Source organism: Coturnix japonica, chromosome 1 (assembly GCF_001577835.2).
Source record: "Coturnix japonica isolate 7356 chromosome 1, Coturnix japonica 2.1, whole genome shotgun sequence".
NCBI classification, from domain to species: Eukaryota; Metazoa; Chordata; class Aves; order Galliformes; family Phasianidae; genus Coturnix; species Coturnix japonica.
In genome coordinates, this window is record NC_029516.1 from 133,391,398 (window position 1) to 133,409,971 (window position 18,574).

An 18,574-nucleotide genomic window follows, 5' to 3' on the forward strand; every position below is an offset into this window, starting at 1 on the left:
GACACCATCTCTTTTTCTAGGTGATGTTTCTTATTACCAGACTGAACAGGTAAAATAATCTGTGTGCTGCTGCAGTCAGTTCACATTAGAAACACTTTAAATCAAGGAAATCACATCTCTAGCTAAAAATGAAGGGCAGAGAAAAATCTATGACCTCAGGACTTACAGACCTACCTTTGTACTGCTCACACTCCTCTGAAGCAGACTGTTCCTATACAAATAATAATGTGTTTGGCTGTGGATATATTCTGGTATAGTGCCATTACACCACTGATCAATGCATTTTAGAATTCAGTGCCTGCAGCAAAGGAAAAGCTGTGTTGTATGTATTTATGCGCTAGTTCACAGGATGTAAAAGTGTGTGTATAATGTGAGCGCAAGGTGTGACATAAAGAGTATTTGAAGGTGAAAAGCCTGGATGTTTCTGGAAGGTAGGATAAAATGACAAAGCCAAGTTAAGCACTGTCTTCTGTTAGAAGTTCCTGGAAAATACTATCCTCAGAGCGGTGCCCAGGCACTGTTTGCCTACAAGTGCTACCCAACAGCCACAAAAATTATCTTTTCACAGTCTCTCTGGAAGCTGGATGTATGACTTAGGTTTAAAGCTATCATTATTTTTATATATTAAGTGAAGTATGCAAGCACTGAAGTAAAAGTGTAGTGCATTGCATTTTAAGTACGATTGTCATGGGTTACCTAGATTTACCTATGCCTGTGACAGGGGGGAGCCACCCCATAGGGCCCCCTGGGCCCGGAAAGGAAGGGAAAAAGGGGGAATGGGATAAAAACAGCAGCAATCTAAGGAGGAAAACTTATTTTACAAAATATGATATCGGAATACAAGATAATACAATATATTATAATATAATTGAGGCTATAAAATAGAACAAAACAGAGAGAAAGAGTCCCCGAAAACTGAGAGGCCTACTGTGAACTCTAGGCGACACAGCTCGAACACTTCCCACTCTCCGAGAAGTCCGAGAGAGAGAGAACTCCAGCCTGGGAGCAAGATTATATAGTGTCCTGGTCCTGTGACTTATCCCTGACCGTGATGTTCTCTGGGATATGTAATCTTCTGTGAACTGCGCATTCGGCAAAATCATCCATGCTTTACATGATGTTATGATGTGGAATACTGATAGCAAAATTACAAAATTACAAAACCATGACAACGATGCTTATAGTCATTATTCACACACTAACAGCAGTGTCAAACCTTTTAGAATTTTAAGTTTCTTTGTTTTGTTTTAATCCCCTCCTTTTTTTTCCTATTCACAACAAATTGAGCATTTGATCTTTTCTTTGAACAATGTACATTTAGAAATTTTTGTAATATATTCATACTATCATTCTAATTCTCTAAAATCCATATGTGTTGAAATAAATTATGATCTGATCACAAAAGTAGGTCTAAATGGGGAAAGACTATATAATAATTGATTTTTATTTAAACCTAAATTTTGGCCAAGTAGTAGACCTGCAGTATTTTCTTCTTACAGTAGGTGGCAGAGGTACACTACATATTTGCAATTTATTTTTGCTATTATCCTAACAGGAAGGTCACCTTATTTTCTTAAAAATCGGTATTAGTGTTTAGGAGCATCTTCATGTTAAAAATCTTATTTCTTCCTAAAGAATTCTGTTTTAAGTACTGCTAAACCATTACAATGCTGAAAATAATTTAAAAAAAAAAAAAAGGAAAAATATATAGAGCTCAGGTTAGAAAGAAAATGGATTGGAATTAAATCATTTCTACTGCATTAACCTCAAAGTCAAACTTGTTTGTTTCTTATGTTTCCATTTTCCTGGTGTTAAATAAGAGTAAAAATGTTTCTATAAAAAAAACAAAAACAAAAACAACAAAACAAAACCACCCCAATTTCTGTCACAAACAACAAGCATTATACTGGATCTAGCATACAATATATTATTTGATCGTGGTTGAATTTCTCACAGTAGCTTTATACAAAAATACAGAACCCCTATTGATTAAAATACAGTTGTATGTGAAGAATTTTTAATAACAGATTAAAGCATTACACATGTATTTTCACTGGCAGCTAATGGAGATTGTGTAGATGTCTTTCTGAGCCCTTGATGATTTCATAATGTAAGAAATCCCTGCCTAGACTTAAAGCTCTCCTCCCCCAACCATGAATCACTGTACACACACACACACACACACATATATATAAAAGGAAGAAAATGTTAGTGCTACTGTGAACAACAGAAAATAAACACGTACATTAGTTTCTCCAGATCCGTCAAAGAACATTTTTCTAGTAAAGATATCAGTGTTTGCATGCTCCTGCAGATTTCAATTTATTTCAGCTTTGTCAGACTCTTTGCAATGTGTGTTGCTCTACTATTTTTCATATGTACTCTTATACTGTGCTTATCATCATAGTGCCTGAGTGCCTTGCGGTAATGCATTGAATAATTAACACTCATTGCATATTTATACTGTCAGATTTTCCCAAGGAGACAAGTGAGTGTGTGAGAGTTTTTTTGGCAATTAAAGCAACACACAGATACACAGTGATATATGCTAGAGAGTTCACTCTCCAAGAAACATGCCTTATAATTAGAGAAATTTGGTGATTCTTTAAATCCGTTTAATTTAATTCAGTCTACTTTACTTTCATTATGTCTGTTCTTTGGGGTCTTTTGGAAAAGGATGAAGCACTGCTGTCTCATAAGAGCATAGTGATAGAAATTTTAATTTGTGCATGTGAATATGGAAATAGAGGATGCTTATTTAATAAGCTTGCAATGGAATCAGTAGAGTTATAATGGGAATTGGAAGGAACTTCTATACCGTTCTGTTCTCTATACAATTTATATTTCATTAATAGCTGCAGCCTTGCTGTGCCAACATTCTTCAAAGAACTCTTTAAAATTCTACTGCAGCAAGCAAGTATGTTACCTTGAAAAGGCATCCTGTTTTCTTTTCTTTTTTTTTCTTTTTCTTTTTCCTCATTCCTTGCTGCCCAAGTTAATCAGATTTTTGTATTGTCACATTAGCCAAGGGCAGTACATATTTGTGTGATTGCTATTGCTGGGAATCAAGGATAAATACTGGCATATGTGTGCATAGTAAATTTCTCTTGTTTAGGTAACAGCCAGATCACTTTATATAACAATTACTACAGCGAGTGGAATGGATGAGAACTCTTCTCTTGTAACTGAGAACAAAATCTGTTAAAGTACCCCTGAATCCTATCCAAAATTGTTTCTTACACTACACTAATTACATAAAAAATAAACAAAAAAGAGTGCATTATTCCTCTCTGTATAGATTTCGTTCTTCACCAGACCTTCTTTCTATGCAGATTACAGATTCCATTTTACCTGGTTGCTGATAAGAGGTAATACTAACTGAATGTATTTGTCCAACAATTACCAATATTTTGCAACCCCAAATAGAAGTAGCAAATTTTGTGATCATTTAAATGCTTTATTCCCAGTAGATGGCCTTTCAGAGTCTGGAATCTCAATCTAATTATGTTCTTTCAGCTAAGGAACAAAGAAACAAATCTTTTGTTTGTCCCTCCTAAGAAAAATGCAATAGACGAATCAGGCTTTTTCTATTTTCTGCTTTTCTCACTGCTAATTATTTGTATTATCACAGAATCTAGGAATAAGAATCCCAGTACTCCTATTATGAATGATACTGTGAAACAGAACAAAAGTATCAGAGCCTAAAATGAGTATATAAAATAAGAAATGGGAAATGAATTTAAATAGAGAAAAACAAATGATGCATTTTAAATGTCAAATAGTTTCTATGCCCTGCAAATGCTGAATTAAGGACTTATAGCTTCTAAAGCATATTTTAAATGTAATTAGTAGCAAAGCACTGCAATCCTGGCTTTTCATTCATCCATGGAAAGGAAAAAACCCACACAGAGGAAATAATATCTATAATAATGTTAAAACTCCTTCGTGAGCCACTTAGGCTGAGAGATTGCCTTTCATCATTATTGCTTGGTGCCCGTGATGTCTACTTATTGTTGGGTCTTCACAGGTTGAATATTTGCATAGGTAGTAATGGAATAACTGGATTCATTCCTGTACTTGATAACAAGTAAAATAATAATTGTATTTTATATTTCCATCACATTATCTTTTGTGAGAGTGATAAGTATTATATTAATTATAAGTAAATAAGTAAATTATAAGTATTATATAAATTATGAATTTTAGATTTCATTAAAATTCAAACTTAATGCCATCTCTTACAAAAGTAATAGAATGCAGTATTTCAGTCATTAGCACTTTCCAGTGGTGGTGAGTCAAAACATGGGACAAGTAAGTTAATGACAGCATTTTGGCTGACTGCACTTGCCTTCCAGAAAAGGAGAAATTCTCAAAATCATCCAAAGGCAAATGTATTAGCAAACATCTCCAAAGAGAAAGTATTTGTACCGTTCTTGGTCTGCATTTATTTTTATTTAAATAAATATTAATATTGTGGTCCACTATTTAAATCTACATTTAACTTCTTTTACTTTGGATTACTGTGCAATGTTTTCTCATTTATTGATTTTACAATTCCACTTAGGCACTATGTTTAGTTCTGTCTCCATTTATATTATATTAAAATGCTACTGCTAATTTAAGGTCATGAAAATAAATTAGAATTATGTGATTTATTTCAAATTTAACACACAGATCCCTGTGGATCTAGGTTATCTGGTTTGAAATCTTTCTGACTACAAGAGATATGTTAATTTAATTCTTCTCACTGTATTAAATTCTGAAATGTGTTTTGTTCATGGTCATTCTTCAAACAGGAGAAGTTGTCAGTTAAAGCCAAATTTAGATTTTTGTTTGTTTCATTTCTTGGTTGGTTGGTTTTTAGATGTATTGTGCACTACTGTTCTGCTGAGCAGAACAATTACACCTAGTGAACATCTACTTGTTATCGACAGTTTAGCTGACTGTGTGTAGGTGTCTAAAATGAAAATGGAAATAGTCCTTTATTTCAATTTAAAGGAAATGTAAGCTCAAATTGCCTCTTCTTTGGTTCCTCAACCACTCGCAGTAGACTGGGGGCTTGCACATTTGTGTTGTGGATATGGCATTAATTCAAGGGTAGACATGAGCTGAAAGTCACATATAGTCCAATTCCAAGGATCTTATATGAGCCTGAATAATTCTAGTAGCTTGTTTTTTCCAGTCATAGAGTAAAACAAAATATGCTCATTTGAAGTTGTTAGAAAAAATGAATGCTGCACTAAGAATGAAAAAATGGAGATCATTTTTGAAGATAACCTTTTCCAGTTCTGTGTCACCACTAAAATTCAAAAGCTTCATGTGTGGGTGGATTAATCAAGAGTAGATGGGAATAGGACAGTTAAGTATTTAGGAATACCTAAGAGAAAAATGCTGTTCTAAAAACTGTACAGTGGAAACAGGAAGTGGTACGAGTCTTACATTCTGAAGGCTGTTACAGAAAATATACAGCATTGCAATGATGGTGTGGGATTATCTTTTCCCTGCTCCTGGTGGAAGATACTGCAAGGGGAAGAAACAAAACATGGGCTGTGGATTACTGAGAGAGAATGAAAGGGCTGCAGCCTGTAGTCAGATGTCATTTGTTCTACTGGGAAATGTGAAACAAAACTACTGCTTAGTTACTGCTCCTGGAAGATCCAGTTTGTTTTCAGTTAAAGAATTAGAGGATGAAGTGCAGAAACAGAAATAGGAATACAGAATCTGGGCTAGAAAGAGGACCTGTTCCTTGTGTAAGATCTCTTAACTGGTTTGTTTTGTTTTTTATTGTTTTCACTCTTAAAAAGAAAACACAAAAAAACCAGACAATAATGAACAAAATTACACAATGCACACAAAGAATTTAGGGGATACTTCTTAAGTCTTTCTCTTTACTTGTCTTTGTATAAAATTATTATTTAAAATTCATATTTATTTATTTATTTATTGAAAAATTAGGCAGAGTAAATCTTAAATGCAGTTAACTGTATTTTCGAAGGCCCAGATTTGGCCTACCTGAATTTACAGAACTAACTTTGGGCTGTCAGAGAAATCCCCCTGCAGACAGTAGTTCAAGTAAAATCTGAAACAACCTATGGAAATTCCACCTCATTGTCAATGGAGAAAACACATAATGTTTCATCACATATGTTTAGGAGCTAGAAGTTTAGTGGAATGAATCTAGAACTATGTACATTTTTTTTTTTTTAAATATATTTAATAGAACATGGCTATTATTAAGCACTACAGAAGCTTTGTTTTGAGCCAAATATAATCTTTGCTTGGTTGGTGTTCAACCCTGTTTGGTCGGTGTTCAGCCCACTATGGAACAGATGTGAAACTGCTCTGAGAAAAGAATGAACCGAAGTCAATTTATTTATTTATTTATTTATTTATTTATTTATTTATTTCTGAGTGTTCTACTGTACCTGATAATTAACATGAGAAGCAACATTCTCTTGTAAGAATCACACATCTTTCTGTATTTTTGGCACTTATATAAAGCTCAAAATTTAAATGTATTTATTCTAAATTCTGAGCTTTATTCAAGAAAATAGACAAGTAAGTAAATGGAATTGCAATATTGGAGAGAAGCTTTCAGAAGATGTAACTGACTGCAAAATACAAATTAGTAGAGCTACATATATGTGACGGCTGAGTAGTCTTCAGTTTGGAAGCTATAACAATGTTACATAAAAGTATTCAGGTGACAGCTAATTTTCCTCAATTGCCATGTAAAATATGATAATAGTGGTAAGGGGGTTCTTAAATTCTTGATACTTCCATTCATTAATTTTTAAGCATCTGCTACAGACTTCAGGGCACACAAATCTTCCCAGGCATTGTGTCTAATGCTTTGGAGTTTAGAACAAGTTTTATTTTAAGTCTCAGCAAAAATATTCATAGAATTTCTTTGTGTGTGGAATCTGGAAATATCCTTTTGATTATTATTATTGTTACTAACTTAAAATCAAACTTGTAATTAGAAGAGAGACAGACTTTGTACAGTGCCTGATAGTGACAGAAAAAGTGGGAATCGTTTAAAACTAAAGGAGTTAAATAGATGTCAGGGGGAAAATTTTCACTCTGAGGGTAGTGAGATGCTGGAACAGGCTGTCGAGGAAAGCTGCTGATCACTCACCGAGGCCAGGTTGGATAGGGTACTGGGCAGCCTGATCTAAAGCTTGATCAGGTTAGCAATGCTGTCCATAAAAGGGGGTTGGGTGCTCTTTAGGGTCCCTTCCAACCCAAACCATTCTATGATTATTAGAAGTTATGAGAAAGGGCTGTAATACTTTACTGAGTTCTTATATGTTTAGAAATCTTACTTCAATTATTGTCTATTTTTATTGTCACAAATTATTATAATCAGCGATATCTTGACAAATATTACAAGAACTTTTGGAGACTGCTTCAGATCTCATAGTCTCATTTTGCAACACTCTGCAAAAACACATAGCAACAGACTATGGCATTCTTTCAGTGTAAGCAGATGTGAAACATAGGAGCTGCACACTTGATCTGATCAAGCATGATCTGCTCTGACTCCCTCCCAGGAGAGGGAGTCTTCTAGGTTGTACAAAATTGAATTATTTATTTTAGGTGCCCGAGGATTTGATTTCAGAAATATAAGTAATTGCAGATTTATTAGAGCTGAATAAATTATTCCAGAATATAGAGGATAATAATTATTGTTTTCTACTTTTTGTAATTTAAAACACATAAATTTAGGAAAAAAAAAACCAAACAAAAAACAAACAAACAAAAAAAAAACATTCTGCGACCAGAAATTGTATACAAGTATAACAACTTTCAACAGTTAACCTACTAATTAGATAATGTGAAAAAAAAACAAGAAAAAATGAAAAAGCCTCACCTTGAAATATTCTGTTTGTATGATTATCTTGCAAGCTCTTGTTGGATTGCTGCATTCACTAATTAGCATGGTTAAATATTTTAACTCATAATGTCAATACTTGCATTGGCAACTTGTATTTAGAAACATGGTATGAAATAGTACAACACTAGGATTTTAACACGTCTAAAAAGCAAAGAAAGCAAGAGCTCTCATCACAGAGCTGTATTGGTCATAGGAAATACAGAAAGAAGTTATTCTAACTCCTCACAAGAGATAAAATGGAGCCTCATTCTATCAAACATAAATTAAGAAATTATTTCCCTTCTCTCTTCCACAAAATATTCTCTCTGAAGAAGAATCTCAGATCTGATCAACAATGTATCGACTTCCTTTGTAGTACTTATCTCCCTATGTTTCCCTTTTTACTTTCATCACACCCATGAAAATGATTAATTACAGATTTAGTGATCATTTTTTTTCACCGGATTAGAAATAATTTATTGATTTTGAGATTAAATTAAAACCTCTTTCTGTGCTATGGCAAAGTAGGTGTTGCTTTCATTTTATTTTATTCATTAGTATTATCTGGGAAAGTAAAGGTTTGAGTAATGCCTTACATTTGAACCACAAAATGCTGCAGGCTGTATTGGATGAGTAAAGCTTGTACAGTGACCCCCTGTGAGACACACATCTCAACTCAGTGCTGAAAATGTTTCATTTGCATAGACATTCACCTTATTGATTGCAGCAGAAAAGACAACAGATAATAAATATGATAAAAGTCAGTGCTGCTCGGATGAATACTTGTTTTTACCCTGCATGAAATCTCAGTTGGAGCTTCTGTGATAGGGCTGGTCTCTGAATGCATTTAAGTCTCACAAGCATTTTGTTGAAAATCTGCATGAAGTGATATAGAAACCAGAGGAATCACAGTTTTATATTCATGAAAGTGAGGCAGCACTATAATTCGAAAATGCTTCCAATAAAAGTGCAATGTACTTTCCTTGATCTGACATCTTCAAACATTTTTGCTTACTGTACATTACAGATATCCTGTGGCATGCCACAGTACATTTTTTTAATGTATCACAATTGAAATATCTTTACAATTTCTGCAGCTTTTACAGCATTCAGGTAGATGCTATGCCATATCCTGTGCTTTGCTGTCTTTTCTTACTGTAAGTAGCACTTGAAAATAATGTCCTGAGTCCATGCATACAATAGGTTTTTAAGTTAAATTTAAATAACAAAACTTAGAGGATATTGAACAAATGGTGTGTGTGTATGTAAATATGTATTTATTTATTTTAATTGTTTAATGCATGCGACCATTTTCTCTAAGATTCCTAACAGCAGGAAAGTGATGATTCTTTAGTAATGCTCTTAAGCGCTTCTGTTGCAGCAATTCATAGTGCCAATTAAAGTCACAGACAAATGGGTTTGGCTTCATCTACCCTCATTTAAGTAGCTGAAAACTGGTTGCTTAGAGTTGAGATAGTCAGCCTAGACACTCATGTTAGCAAATAAGAAAGATATATATATTTCCTAAGGGTGATTCATTCCTAAGGAGTACTTAAACCACATCCCTTCAATTACCCAAAAGTGTATCATTCTTCCAGAAAGAGAATTTCTGGTAGAATACATAAATACAACTTTTTTGAAGTCTATAGTTGTTCTGAACTGTCCTAGACATAGATATATGAAGATACCAGAAACTTAAGCTGATACAAGGGACCATGTAAACTATGGACATCCAACCTTTTGGCTTGCCTGGGCTGCATTTAGTGAATAGAAATTGTCTTGGGTTGCATATAGGTTGCTCCAAAAGTAATGCCTGGTATTTATTGAGGTGATAAAAACAGATGCAAAGAGCACAAGAACAGTATTTGGTAAAGAAAATTCTCAGCTACTTAATGCTACTTTTCAACATAGTCATCATCATTCATTACACATTTTTGCCAGCAGTGAATGAGAGTGCATCCTGTTCTCAAAACAATCTGCACCAGCAAAGCAGATCCACTGTAACCACTACTGAAACACACCACCCACCACCTCACTGTGCCACTGTGCTCACATTCACTGTTTGGTGTCCATAAACATTCAGCAAGCATCAGTGAATGACAACAGTTGCAACTTCTTTATTTTTTATTTTTTATTTTTTTTTAACGGAGGAATTAAATTCCACTTCCTTTGCTTCATATCCACTTCCACGTCACACACCTTTATGTCAGACTGCCCCTCTACAGCAACAACATGTAATGTATATTGGTGGGAAGGTTCAGTCTCTACTGCCATACTACCAATATCCATCTCTGATGTTATGGGCCAACATAATAAAGCAGGTGGCTTTACATTTGGAGGACAGGACATCCACTACATTTCTGGGCAACCTGTGCCTTTTCCACACCACTCTCACTGTAAAAAATTTCCTTATATCTAATCTAATTCTCCCTTCCTTTAGTTTGAAATCATTTCCTCTTGCCCTGTCACATTAGATACTGCTAAGGAGTCTGTTCTTTCTTACAGCTCCCCTTTAGATATCAAAAAGCCACTCTCAGGTCTCCCCTGAGCCTTGTCTTCTCTAGGATGAACAGCTTCAGATCTCTCAGCCTGTCCTCATAGGGATGATGTTCCATCCCTTGGATTATATTTGTGGCCCCCCTCTGGATGTGCTTCGACTGGTCTACGTCTCTCTTGTACTGAGGACTCCACATTTGGACACAGAAAATCAGTTTTTTGTTGGTGTGTGTGTTTGTGGACTTAGATATAACACACAGGGATTTAAAGAGCGGTATACAAAACAACAAAAATATCAGTTATGTTTTACCCTGATAGTATTATTTCAAGGAGAATGTTTTTTGGTTATTCGTTGTATTACCCATCCCCTTTCTTCAAAATGACCATCTACAAGGTTAAAGGATCTTGTTGCTTTCTCCTGCTTGCTTCTTTTCATGCTCAGATATGTGCCTGTTCTGTGAAGTCTGGGTCAATGAGCACTCAGCAGCACTGAAATCTACAGTGCATGAAAGCATGTGAACTTAGTTGTGATATTATTGGACATGCTTCTTTATTTTGTTTTGTTTTATTTTATTTCACTTTATTTTATTTATTTTATTTTATTTTCACAAGCCGCCTTATGAGTACTTACTTGTGTGACTTTATGGATTGGCAGAAATCCCCCTGCTGAGATCTAGGCTCCCTAGGCTGCTTTGTTCTTCCTGTCATAATAGTTCATGGGGGTGGCACTGGTTACAGCATGTGACACTTGCCCTTACCATAAGAGGGGAAAAAACACTGTACTGAAGATTATCAACATCTGGTGAAAATAGATCACACTATACCCAAGGTATGAGATGTGCCTGGGTTGTAAACTATTCAGTGGCAGCAGCTTTTTTGAATGTTTACATTCAACATACTGACTTGAGTGCAGCTTTATCCTGGACTACCTTCTGGTAGATAGGTCACCAATAGGAAACACTAAATAGCCAGGCTATATTCATGTAAGAAGACAATTTTCTGAGCCAAAAGAATTCCAGTTCCTGGAACTCTCTTATAGAATTTGCTGGAGATGAGATCATGATCAAATCTGAGAGTAGCGGCAGAAGAATGCTGAATTTGGAAATAAAATCCATAATTATAAATTTCAGACTACTTTCTAAACCACCCAGCTTATCCTTCCTTTCCAATTGACTGCCTGGTTTCTGAAGCTGGAAGTAAACTTTATTGACAACCACAAGAAAAGTCAATAACTTTCCTATAATATGGGATTAAAAAACCACAATGGATATTTCATCATTAGTTTTTCAAGTTGTCCTATTCTTGAATGTATGGCTACTTCCTGGTGTATTAGAACACTTAATGACTTAGTGAGATCAAAGTATTTACTGTTTCTTGTGTATGAAGGAAGGGTGCTGTGCTGACATAGAAAATAGTCATTATTTTCATACACGTCTATCTTACTTCTCTGCTTCTAGTACAGATTATTAAAATGAGAATGACAGCAATGCTGTTCAAAAGCAAAAAAAATGAAGAAAAAGTGAAATAATTTTATTTTCTTATGAAGACCTGATAGCTGCCAAAGAGGCAGTACTTTATGTTTATTTATTTATATGTGTGTGTGTGTTTTACGGGTTTATCATTTGTCACTTTTTTTTTTTTTTTCCTTGTCTGGATTTTAGAAACTGGGAGTTGAAGATTTCCCCAAATATGACTTTAAATAAAGTGATTGCTTTTATGAAATACTAAGATGAAATACTAATTATGGATTCATATATTAATATGAGAGATATTAAAGCTATTCAGAATGTGTTAAAAAACTTTGTTTTCCTTTTCTTTGCAAAAGAAAGGATAACTTCTGTGATATAATAAATACTAAGTGAGTGTATTTAAAAATGAGCTTCCCTGAAATTACTGTGAAGTGTTTCCTTTTTTGACATTAAGCACTATGATTAGTCCCAAAATAGTTTTCTGTAGAAGTAATCTGTTAGTATTTGTGTTAGCACTGATATGTTAAACTGAAGGGCAGTTAGATTTATTATTAGTAAATGAAAATACTGCTAACTGTACACATTAATATTTTTCTTGGGACCTTATCTATTTTAAATATTCAGTAACATAATTATATATAAATAAATTCAGTTTTAATATGTCAGTTAGAGTTATCATCTTGCAAGCAGCCCTCCAAGGTTAATAATGTCAGGAAACATAAAGTGTTTTTGACTGTAAGATTAGACTTCTTATTTTTAAAAGGACTTTAAATTTCATTTCAAAAGTAGATTTCATGCCCCATGAAATTTAAACTGTGACATTTAAAAAATACTCATTTTATCATAATGCAGTGAGAAATTATAGCGTACATCCTTCTTGTTCAGTCCATCAAGGCAGCTTCTGAAAAGACTATGAGTCTTTTCACAGGTAAAAGATGTGAAATTTGCTGTATAATCAATGCCACCAACTGTTCGTCCTTAGGAGACAAAAAGGAAGAAATAATTACTTCCTAACAGTGTACACTGGAAGTTGAAAGCAAAACATGAAAATGTACTCTAAGCATGTTTGTGTGTAAAGTGGGTTGGTGTTTTTATTTTATTATTATTATTATTTTATTTTTTACCTCTAGAAATGGTTTTACTTTGACTTAGAAATTCCAGAAATATCCAAAATATCCAACAAAAATTAAATAAATAGGAAATACTGTTTATTTTTTCTGCCCTAACTGCTAGGATTGATTTAACTTAACTAGATAATGCTGTGCTCCCACATGGACTTTACTGGAAGTGTAACTTGTACAAGATAGATACATTACAACACAATTGCCAATTTTGAAAATACTGCTACTGAGATTCTTTGAGATCTGCAGTCTTTTCTGTTTAGAATCTTGCATTCCTTGAAGTACAGTTAGCAAACATCGAAAACACACATAATACTTTATTACTAAATTTTACTTCAGTTACTTTTACAAGTTCAAACAAATCAACTTTATAATTGTCATATGGCATTGATATTGAATTTTATACAGTTTCTTATTTTTTTCTCATATATCCTAAGATCTCATTAGACTTTTCAGAGGATCATCTGATTCATGACTCAGGTTTATTTATTGATCACAGGACTCAAAAGAAAAAATAATAAAAATAATATTTATTATTTGTTATTGTTCTTACAAGTGTTTACCTTCAAATTAGTGTGTGCTGAATGTATTCTGATTTTTATAAAACTAAGACTCTGCATCTTCAAAGCATCTGTATGTTTACCTGCAAAGGGAAAATCTAGGGCCGTAGATTTTTCCAGATGAGTATCACTTGATTTTGGAGAACTAAGACTGAAAGACATGATAGAGCTTACAGCTTCTACAGTCTGGAAGAAACTGGACCAGATGTCAATGAGAGAACATTTGAAGATGGACAGATGCCATGAGGCAAAATATTACCAATGGAATCAATGTATTAGTGATGTTTTTATGGAAGTGTAGAGCATCCTATGATGCAACTGTTCCTTTCCAAGGCTCATAATAAGGCCTTGGGAAAGAAGAATTACTAGAAAAGTTGTAAGAAGTAATTTCTATAATCACAGGGAGAATGGAGAGCATGTATAAGAAACACTAATTCAAAGAATACAGCTTATTTGCCTTAGACTAAGCCTGACTGTATCTTTGTGTATCTGTGACATACCAGCGAGAAAAAAACAAAACAGCTTAAACAAAGGCTCAGGAATAGAGTTGAAAGTTGCTGCTTAATACACTCAGAGTGGAGACTAGGAAAGTTAAAGACAAGAATGAAATCCTATAACGGCCTCCCATTAAAAATATTAGGAGCCAGTTGCTTTCTTTCTTTTAAGAATATCTTGGTGAATTGGATTATATGATTTAAATGGCAAAGACACAGGAATTCTTTTCCTCTGTGGTTGGCTTGACAGGTTAATGTACTAGGCAGATGCCTAAACTTGAAGTAAGTTAAGAATGGTGAAAAAGAAAAAGGAGAGTATGAAAGAGATACGAGAGGCAATAAAAATTTCCCGTTAAAGAAGATAAATGCAAAATATCTCATTCTTTTGCTATTCTATCAGAGAATAAGGAAAGTAAGGAGAGAAATACTTACTCTGGTATACAAGTAAGTGAAACCTTGTAAAATGCTTATAATCTTTATAAGAATGTCTTTATGTTATTTGCTTTATAAAAAGCACACTTGATCTTTAAAAATACTGAAGGAAAAGTATTTCAGTTAAATACACTGTCATAGTTCATCTCTACAGAAGCAGAGAGCTGCTCCCAGCAAAATTCTGGCCATTCTTCTTTGCAGAGTCCAACAGGGACAATGAAAGAAGATTCACCTAGAAAATGAGCTCAGAGAACTATCTTAAAGAATCACTGCTGAAAAGGACTTTGTTGGAAGATAAAAGGTGACCAACTATTACTTGAGGTGTCCTGGTTATTTACCACAGAAAGGTTTGTAGTACAATCAGCCATACCTAAGACTCTTAGGACACTTTGTTAACAGTATATTTTTGTTAAGCTTGTAAAATCAGTGACTAAAAGCATCTGTGACTTGTGATACATTAGTACTGTTGGTTAGATATTTATGAATCATACCATTTCCCTTAACATCAACCATTACCTGACCATTCATTTAATCAGCCGACATCTGTGCCTCATGGACTGCTTTCAATTCTCAATATTTTAATAGAATGGCTATAAAAAACAAGTTGTTTTTTTATATTATACTACACTGCACTATACTAATACTAATACTAATACTAATACTAATACTAATACTAATACTAATACTAATACTAATACTAATACTAATACTAATACTAATACTAATACTATACTATGTCAGTAAAAATATGAAGATAAAAGTATGCTTGAAATCATCTTTCTCTCTTAAATACCTAGCTGCTGCTGAGCTAGTAGTCTTATGAATCTGGCTCCAGGTCTGGAACTGTTTGTTGCAGTTGAGAACATATCTCTCTTCCCTGGTAGTACTTTCAGCACTAGATCATAAATTGGTGTGTATGGAGCAACCTTTCGGCTCTTCAGTTGAGCTGATACATTGTGCATAACAGAATTTAAGATGAATAACACCAGGAAGGTGGAAAGTGTGATGAGAAAGAAAGACACTATGGATATAAAATGCCATTACATACATGACAGCACATTACATAACAGTCATTATGGGAGCTACCATGCATATTTGATTTCCACTTCTCAACTTTCAACATGCTTTCAAAAAAATTACAAAGTCAAACTTTGTTTTAGATTAATATTAACCTTAACTTAAATTAGGATTAATTTACCATTCGTATATAAATGCCTGATTTAAAATTTTTAGTCACAGCTAAATGGAATCCAGCAGAATCTTATATTATTCTGTGATTCCATATACTGCTATTTTTATTAGTGCTCTACATTAAGGGAAACTGATAAACCAGTTGTATTTGAGAATGTTCAGGCTAGACATATTATGAACAAATGAAGAGATTTAATGTCTGTTACTATCTTGCATGAATTATCTTTTCATTTCTTACTGTTGTTTCTTTCAGTATCTGTTACTTGCTCTCAATATGTGCATTTTGTTTCCATTAACTCTCACCTTTTTAATTGTATATTGATTCCATGCCATTAACTTTATCTGGCACAATTTTCAACAGATTTGTCTAATATCCTAGAAATGTATCTTCAATAGACTTATTATGGACTTAACTGACACTTGTTACAGAAGCAGCCAGCTAAAACCCACAGCACAATAGCAATTTCAGCTCTTCAGCTGGAGAGAGATTTGTTTGTTCTACGTATTTCCTTGTTAAAAACAAAACAAAACAACCAACCAACCAACCAAACAAACAAAAAAACAAAGTCATACATTAGAACAGGAAAAATTCAGCCATTCTCTGATATATATCCTGAACTGAGTATTCTGTTCAAGAAAGCTGATCCATAGACAAAATAAAGACTTTTGAAGACTGCAATGTTATTGGCTGTGATTACAACTATGATTGCAACTTCACTTATATCTCACAGAAAATAAATACTTTTAAAAGTTGTAATCCTTTGTACAGAGTGCATGATTATAGCAGTGTTATGTAAAAAGCATTCAGACTGAATTCATAAATCAAAATTCTGAGTCTTGGTCAGTATCTTTAGGTCATTATCTTGGTCTTGTATGGCAAGGTTATGGTAGTAGGGGTGCTGCAACAGTGGTTTCAGTGAGAAGAGTTCAGCAGTGGCCCCATGTTAGATAAAAGCCTGTTGCACCCGTGCAACAGCATATTTAAGGTGGGGGAGTAACACTGCATAAGAGCAGCAGGGAGAGAGAAGTGAGAAAATGAAGCAACAGTCCTGCAAACGCTCAGATCAGCATAGAAGGAGGGCAGGAGGTGCTCCAGAAGCAGAGCAGAATTTCCTTAAAGCCCAATAGAGGACCATGGAGAAGTTTGTCCCCATGCAGCTCATGGGCACAAATCTTCATGCGCAGCCTTGGAGGAGCCTTATGGGGCAGCAGCAGATGAGGCCTGAAGGAGGCTCAGCCCATGGAGAGCCCCTGCAGGAGCAGCCCTGGGCCACAGCTGCAGTCAGTGGAGAGGGGATCCTGCAGGGATGGGGATTTGATGATACTATTGGAACTGATAAACTACCTTGTTTTTCTGAACCAGCAGCTTTCCACCTTTCAGTCAAAAGCATGTTTTCTGGTACACTTTCCAAACCTAATAAGTTTGACTATAGTCACTCAAACTCAACCTAAAGTAAGAAAATAGTACAAAATGCCCTAAGAGGGAAGTGATTTTGGTGCTGGAAGTGTAATTTCACAGACAAGTGGGGAAGATACTATTGCAAGGCAGAACAACACTGGCTTCAGGGACCGGTCAGCGGGCTCTTTCACTCTGCATAGGGACACCTATTGGGTAAGATTTGCATGCTTCTCTACACTGAGTGCTTCTTCTGGGAAATTCAGAAACCACTAGAGAGTTATTGGGTGATTTAATGTGATTGTGGTTGGCTGTATTACTCATGTTCTTAGTTAACTTCACATGCTTTGCAGTGTAATTATCACCAGCAGTCCAAAAGAATCTGTAGCCTGTTGCATTAATAAACTGAACAGTTCACAAATCTAGATGTGAGACTTTTGGAATGTGATGGTTACTGATAAGCATTTGGTTACTGATAAGCTTAGTGCTGGATAGTGAATGGTTTCCTTCTTACTTGAAGCTGTAAGAGAAAAGATGGAAATATAGTCAAATATAGTTTGTTTTAAAATGCTAGCAGTTTGATTTAATAGCTGTGATCTCAAGAAACAGTACAGATGATTTACTCATACATTTCTAGTTCTCATAATTGTCTTTATTTTTATGTCTTAGCTGGAAAAATCCTATCTTTTGGCAAAGCCACTTAACTGGTCAAAATTAATTGTTGCTGTGTGCTAGTGTTTTAATTACAAACACTAGATGTGCTTGAGTACAAGAAAATGAAAACCAATGTTTCTTTCTGACAAGAGGAGAAAAAGTACAAGGACTCTGTGTCTAAATGAACTGTGTACAAATAGAGGAAGAGGAAAGCAAATGTAATTTATAAAAAAGGATAAGAGTAATGTAAAAAAGAAATTAAAAGTATGTGGCTACTGAGCTAGAAAGGAAGCCATTCCTTAGTTAACAGATACAACCAGAGATATGTACTACTTGTTAATGTTGAAAAGCAAACTGAGATGCAACAGGGAGACGTTAGAAAAATGTGTTCTGATAATTCTGAAGTAAGAAGATAGAAAGGAAAACTCTTCTAAGAACACAAAATAACAAAAAAAAAAATTGCATAATCCTTTAAGCTGGACTAATGAAAAGACTTAATTTTTAAAATCACAGGAATGATTACTTCAGAGAGAAAAACATTTAGTGATAAAGAAGTGATAAAGATCACTTTCAGAATCTGTGGAATCTCTACTTGAATCTACTTGAATCTCTATTTGAAAAATAAGGATGATATTTAAAGTGGGCTATGAAACTCATAGATAAGTCATGATACTATGTGTCAGGAGATCTCTCATCTCTTGAATTGCTCAAAGCTAATAAAATCAAAGGCCATTTTTACTGCAGCTGTCAGCATCTGATGAATCAACATATATTAGAACTGTGGATCAGCTCTTTTTTTATTTGATGTGTCACAGCTAAAAGCTTTGAAAACTCTTTGCATACAGTATGTTGAAAATCGCATAGAAGATATATTCAGTTCTCTTC